Raw genomic sequence first — 8,133 nt, forward strand, 5'->3', positions numbered from 1 at the left:
AATAAAAAACTGCCAAGAACCAAGCCATATTGAACTCCTACTTGTATTCTGAATTACTTACTGGATTCATTTCAAACCTTTATTTTGTTAACTGCACAGCTTTCACCAACCATTTTTCATCTCTTTGTTTACATGCTTATCACCAGACTATTGATCAGTTCAGTTAAAGGCCTTCTCTAGATCACCAGATACTAGGTCGTGTAGTTTATACTTGGTAAGTAAATACCTTTGCTGCTGTTTCACTATGAAGAAAGCATCAGTGATACTTCCACCCAGTACAAACTTGAAATGCATTTCATCTAACTGGATTTAATCTCTGATCAATTGTGCCATGATTCTTTATCTTCTTTTGAGGAATTGATCTATTATATCTCTATGTTGCTTCTTTCTAGAGTTTTGTTTTTTCTTTTGTAACAGTTGATCATTATACTGCTATGCCAGTCATTAGGTATACCACCTCCCTGTATAACTTGGTTGAAGATATGGTTCACAAACTCGAGCCTTGTTTCACCAGATATTTTCATGAACTCAGCATCAGTACCAAATGGACCAGCTCCCTTCCTTCAGCTTGTAACCTCAATAGACCTTTTGACCATAAAATTTTCAACTTCAATAACTGATCCCTCATTTGGATACATTTTAGGAAGATTTTCATCCTTTCACAGAGTTTTAACATTCAGTAATATCCCAAAATGAGATTGCCAAGGTTTTTCTTTCTTCTCATCATTGTTTTGGGAAAGATCACCTGTATCATTTCAGAGACACTTTTTTTTCCAGCTGTAAGTTACCTCATCCTGATACTCTCTATTGCAACTCAGACTACTTCAGCAAAATAATTTATGTGGCTTCTCTCTGTGCTTCTGTAGTTTAACTTACTTTCAAGTGATATGGCATTCCACTTCATGGCAAATTTATATAGAGGGGCTGTGTGGTAAGATGTTTGCTCCCCAACCAGATGGTTCTGAGTTCAGTCCAACTGCACAGCTCTTTGGGCAAGTATCTTCTACTATAGCCTTAGGCCAAACAAAACCTTGTGAGTGGATTGGTAGATGGAAACTAAAAGAAGCCTGTCTTATGTGTATGTGTATATATGTATATATGTGTGTGTATGTGTGTCTGTATATATATATGTGTGTGTGTATATATATATGTTTATATGTGTATGTATATATTTGTATATATATGTATGTGTATATATATGTATATATATGTATATGCATATTTAAATAAAATGAGACCACAACGCCAAGGCTGTGTGAAGTTTTCAGGACATCTATAACGAGAAAGTTAGTCTTACAGCTGTTTCTGGAATATTAGGGATATCTCTTTATCAGAGACGATGTGAGATGGTTAAATATATATATATATCAGTGTGTGTGAATCTTTGTGTCTTTGTTTGTCCACCATCACCACTTGACAACCGTTGTTAGTCCATTTACATCCCTGTAACTTTGTAGTTCAGCAAAAGAGACTGATAGAAATGTACCAGATTTAAAAAGAAAAAAAAGTCCTAGGGTTGATTAGTTTGACAAAATATACATGAACAGTGAACACCATAAAATAAGCATTAATAGTATTCATTATTTAATTAAATGACCATTGTCTTTTCCAGTCAAAGTGTGATAAAGTTTGTCTTGATTTCTGTACATTTAACCCTTTCATTACCAACCCGGCCGAAACCGGCTCTGGCTCTGTTGTACAAATGTCTTGTTTTCTTAAGGTTTTAATTAAAATCTTCCACCGAACCTTAGTCACAATTTATGTTCCTAATACTAGCTGGATGATAACTAAGTTATTTTACTAAATTCTTTGTTATATTTAAAGTAATTGAAAGAAACACAGAGCATCTCAAAATAAATACAGTAACAAAAGGATGAATTTGTGCCTACTTTTGTAGCCTATTCTGATTTCAGAAGCTTTTGTCACTAAATTGACTGCATGCTCGACTCCTTGGCTAATATAGAGAAGAGGTATTGCTGTTAATGGTCTTAAATGAGCTTTACCAAGATCAACATTTGTAAAGTTCTGTAAAACTGGAGGGGATGTTACAACATCATTTTCCCAGTTAATTAAATCAACATAATCCTGTGCTTCAAAATTAATTTTGCTTGGCAGTTTGAAATTTTTTTATTCTTCATGGGGCATTCAGGGAAACGTTTTTGCTTTGATAATTCACTGAACTGCTACTTCCCTAATTTGTCTTCTTCTATTATTCAGAATAGTCAGTAAAATATTCTCTGGATCAGCAAAATACGAATTAGTTTTTAATGGTTTCTCCATAATTTCTTTATGATTTTGGTTCATATCTTGCATTAGATGTGCCAAAAATATACCAAAATTTACTAACTCCTTCATGTAACTTTGGGTGAAATTTAATCCAGAACCAGCTTTGAGCATAAACTTGCATTATGATTTTAACAAGATCCATAATATTCTTCAGAGATTTTTTTCCAAAATACATAAGCTAAAAATTCTGTTTGTACGTGTTAACCACCATGCATGATGAATTTTACCAGGTGATCTTGCTTCTAACTGCTCAGAAACTGCTTTTTATGACTTTGGTGAAGAGTTGATTAGACTTAGGAGAAGAGAGCTGTGAAGTAATCTCAGTACTGTGGAGGCGCAATGGCCCAGTGGTTAGGGCAGCGGACTCGCGGTCGTAGGATCACGGTTTCGATTCCCAGACCGGGCGTTGTGAGTGTTTATTGAGCGAAAACACCTAAAGCTCCACGAGGCTCCGGCAGGGATGGTGGTGATCCCTGCTGTACTCTTTCACCACAACTTTCTCTCACTCTTCCTGTTTCTGTTGTATCTGTATTTCAAAGGGCCGGCCTTGTCACTCTCTGTGTCACGCTGAATATCCCCGAGAACTACGTTAAGGGTACACGTGTCTGTGGAGTGCTCAGCCACTTACACGTTAATTTCACGAGCAGGCTGTTCCGTTGATCAGATCAACCGGAACCCTCGTCGTCGTAACCGACGGAGTGCTTCCCAATCTCAGTACTGAGGCACATTGCATTCAGATACTTTTGAGATGAGTTTAAAGTATCAACAATTTTTAATGGCAATTCTTTCACTTTAGTTTTTACTGGAGAAACTTAGATTAGCTTTAAGTTTGTTGCATCTTTAATTTTATTGCCACTGAAGCCTTTTGATGTTCGTGGTTCTCTTGTTTTTCCATCTATGGATTCAAATATGTGTCTAAATGGAAGTTCAAAACGGTATTTAATTGTGGGTATTTAATTAAGGCGGCGAGCTGGCAGAAATGTTAGCACACCGGGCGAAATGCTTAGCGGTATTTCGTCTGCATTACGTTGTGAGTTCAAATTCCGCCGAGGTTGACTTTGCCTTTCATCCTTTCGAGGTCGATAAATTAAGTACCAGTTACGCACTGGGGTCGATGTAATCGACTTAATACCTATGTCTGTCCTTGTTTGTCCCCTCTGTGTTTAGCCCCTTGTGAGTAATAAAGAAATAGGTATTTAATTGTGGGGGTGTATGCAAGGGGTATGGACGGTCACATAACCCTAATTTTCATATATTATTTTTAAAATACTATTCGAAACTCTGTACATACTGTGGAATTATGCTTCCTTAAAAATGGTTGCGTTTCAACCCCACCTAAGATATATATATTTGCGAGCAAAACGCCCCCCGCCCCGTCCAATGGACGGTGTTGAGTTGTCAAACGTTTAAACCAAATTTTCGCAAAACAACTTGTCCGACTGTCCCATAGGCCTCTTCGTTGAGAAACACTGATTTAAACCTAAATTTAAGACACCAGCAAAAGAAGAAATAAAGATAGACTTTTTTCTATTTAGAAGAAAAACGATTTTATTCACACAAATATACAACTGAAGAGTTTAAAGTACCAGTAATGATAAGGCTGTTGACTGGGAGAACACAAACATGGTTTAAACAGTAAGCTTGGCTGGAAAGAAACGTGCCTTCAAGCAGTACAAAAACAACAAACAATGGAAGGTGCAGTTATGTACAGGTTGACGGATGAAAAGCTCGTTCCCACGGCTTTATTGATTGCATTCTCACCTGGAATCGATTTTTGTAATTTTTTCAAGATTTATACATGCCCTGATATCGTCGGTATCTACATATCAAATTTGAGCGCAATTGGATGGAGGATGCTTGAGATCCTAGAAGACACACAGACAGACAGAACAGATTTTGTATAATAGATAAAAAGAGTAAAGACCCCCTTTGGTCATGAATGAACATGGGATTGCACCTACAAAATTACCTCCAAAGCACAAGTCCAAGCAAGGCTGTTTATGGAAGACCAGGAGTCATCCATGCATACCAGCTCCCCATCTCCATGCTACCGATGTTATCCTAGCAAAAAGCAAAGCTGATATAGCTTAGCCCTAGTGGCATTGTAACTCCTTTCTACAGATGAGTGAACTGGTGCAACAGGAAATAAAGTGTCTTGCTCAAGAACACAACACTCAGCCTGGCCTGGGAATTGAACTCACTACCTCCTGATTGATAAATATGACAGAATACTTTAATTCCAGCTACGGCACACAAAGAGATATCAATAATAATGTTTGCTCCAATGCAAAAGATATGTCGCTAAAACCCAAACAGAATGAGATTTGTATCTAGGTTCTTCCAAAATAGCTTATGACCCAGTTTCTCTGCGTAAACCTGTTTTACTTAAAAGCATTACTGCTCACACTATTCTTTTACTGTACAGATATTTCTGATGGTAAAAAAAAGAGAATGTGCAAGTTAATTCTTTCTAGATCTTGTTATAATGTTAAAACGACCAAGATAATAGATAAGGTGAAATGCAACTGGATCAGTAACTGAAAATCCAATAGAGCTGTTAGAAGCAAAAGAAAGGGAAGACTTCTGTAGCATTGTGTTTTAACAATAAATTAGAAAATGCTTTTTATGACTTTGGTGAAGAGCTGATTAGACTTAGGAGAAGAGAGCTGTGAAGTAATTCACTTGTTTTATTCCATTTATTGTTTTTAGCTTATTTTCTTGCTAAAACGAAGTGCTTCTTTTCATGTTAGATTGGAGTATTTTTATCTGTTCAAGTTTAGTCAGCCATTCTGACCGGAAAGTTAAAAATACCAACTGCTAAAGTGGCACTTCGTTTTAACTGACTTGAAAATGGAAGAATATAAACAATAAGGAATCTGTTGCTGTAAAAGTGAAAAATAAGTAAAAAGCCTGTTGTAAACACAATAATAATGGTTAATGAATATTTATTATTTAAATGTCTTGACAATTAGTTAAATTGAAGCATACGATATGTTATAACTGTGTATTGTTGTTCAAAAGCCGCAACGAAGATTGTTAAAGAAATCTGTTCAGGAGAAGGAAACAACAAGAACATGTGTAAGAGAAAACAACTCGCAGGACATCCCTTTTCCACTTAATATAATATATATATATATGTATGTGTTTGTGTATGTGTGTGTATATATATGTGTGTGTGTGAGTGTGAGTATACATAAATATGCACACACACACACGCACATACACACTCACAGACTCACACACACACACACTCACAGACTCACACACACACTTATATGTATATGTATATATATATATATATATATATATATATATTCTTTTACTTGTTTCAGTTATTTGACTGTGGCCATGCTGGAGCACCGCTTTTAGTCAAACAAATTGGCCCCAGGACTTATTCTTTTTAATACAGTTCTATATTTAAGAGATGAAGAATTATGTACATTATTTACATTATTTTCATTTGATGGATATTTGTCCTCATCTTGTTTGTTGTTAACACATTTTGACTGAAATGCCCTCCAGCCTTCATCAGGTATTTGGGGGAATTTTGAACCTGGGTTCTCATTCCTAAGGTATTTTTCGATGTTGTTGTTATTATTATATTATAATCTTAAGAATATTATTATTTCTTTTGCTTGCATTTTTCCATGTAATCCATGTTTTTTTTCCAGGCTTTGCCATTATGCTAATTGATAATGCATATCAAGTGTGTCGATTAGCAGTGTCATTGATAATTTTTTCCTTACCTCAATGACATCGATGACATATATTAAAAACGCATTATAGAACTATATTCGTTAAAAGTATAGAACTATATTTCTATTATTATTTTTATTTTTATTTCTACATTATCACCCTCAAATTTGAGAAACAAACACTCATAACTTTTTTCTTTTAAAACTTCATTGCATTAGATTGATACCATGAAATTCCTCGAATTGAGCTCTATCATTTAAGCTTAATTAAAGTAAAGTTTATTTTTAAAATAAAAAAGTTAATTATACTTAAATCCAATTTTTTGCCTTGCTTATAATTTTTTCATGATATTTTACCTCACCACTTTCTTGATACAAATTTTTTTTGCATGGGAATAAAACTATAAAATTCTTCATACTTTCTGCTATCATTGAAGCTAAGACAAATATATTTTGCTCTTAAAATAAAAAAAGTTATTCAGATTTAAACGTGATGGAGGCATTACTTACTCTCCTATAAGTTTGCTACAAATTTTGATGTAAACTTTTATCTAATGGATCAAATCTCAATTTTGTTATGCCAAAATGTAGCTAGGCAACGGTCCTCTTCAAAACTGTTAATAGTTTTCAGTTTGGTTAGGAACTGAATTAGCTACAAGCTCTGGAAGATGCTGCATGTGAGTAAATTGCAGCCTTAAGAATATTATTCAACTACTACCGCAGTTGAATGATAGACATATACACATTAGGCTTCTTTTAGTTTCTGCCTTCCAAATCCACTAAAAAAGCTTTGTTCAACCTGATGTGGTAGTAGAAAACACCTGGCCAAGGTGCCACACAATGAGGCTGAATCCTGAGCTATGTTGCTGGAAAGCAAGCTTCTTACCACACAGCCTTGCCTGCACCCTATATATTACTATATAGTATTTTATATATATATGTATATATATATATATATAAAGGGTAAAATTAATTAATTAATAATTAATAATTTTCCAAGTAGTTTGGTATGTTAAAAGAACCATCATCGGTAAAATTATACAAAAATTAATTCTATAATTATGAGTATAATAATAATTAGGGTTCAGCAAAAATTTGCTTCATCACATACCGAAATTTAGAAATAGCAGTTAAAAACTACTATTTCACAACCATAAGAAAATCTTCCAGACATCAATATTCAACAACTCACGCAGGTAAAGAGAAAAAATAACGAATTCAACCAGCTTTGATTAACTGTATACGCATTTCGGAGTTAGAGAGATGTGAAAAAATATAATATACATACATATATATATATATATGTATATATATATATATATATATATATATATATATATATATATATATATACATACATGTATATATATATATATATATATATATATAATATATATATATATATATATATATTATATATATATATATATATATATATATATTAATTTGGTCAACCAGACTATGTATGGGAATCAAAAGATTATTCAGAGTTTCGTTTCTTTAGATTCTAAACATCACAACGCAAATAAATAAATAGGAAACTTTTAGATAAACTATTTGTTAAGTAAGATTTCTTTGGGCTAATTCTTCCACAGTTTACAACTGTTTCAGCAGGAAAGAGATTAGCTTCTACTGAATTCTTTGTTCTTTCCCTCTCCCTGTGACTATTCCAATGGTAGAGTTTATTGTTTGTGTTGCATTGTTATCAAGATCAGGAACTTTGCTAGACTCATCAACTAGACTGCCTGCAGTATATTATGTAGTGTTAATTTTGCATCTGCTATTTTGCAGAGATGGTTCATGTTTCTTCTGTTACTTTTGTGACACTCAATCATTATATAACATTCTTACCACCTTTTTCCGTTTACTTTTGATTTAAGTGCAGGTTTAGGACTGCATCTCCATTCTGACACGACATAACACCCAAAAAAGAAAACACAACCATAAGGTCATTTGGTTTAACCTACCCTTCTCACACAATGTCAAGACATGCATGGTAAGGACCTGCCTCAGATTAGTACATTAGCCATTTTACAGGTACAGAATATTAGTTAATAATCACAACCTAAGTGCTTCTTTCAGCTGTATTCCCAGTGTTTAAAACATTTTAGCAAACATCTGAACCCTGCATAAAAGTAGGATAGTCATGTAA

The sequence above is a fragment of the Octopus sinensis genome, linkage group LG12 (genome assembly GCF_006345805.1).
Source record: "Octopus sinensis linkage group LG12, ASM634580v1, whole genome shotgun sequence".
In the NCBI taxonomy this organism is placed as follows: domain Eukaryota; kingdom Metazoa; phylum Mollusca; class Cephalopoda; order Octopoda; family Octopodidae; genus Octopus; species Octopus sinensis.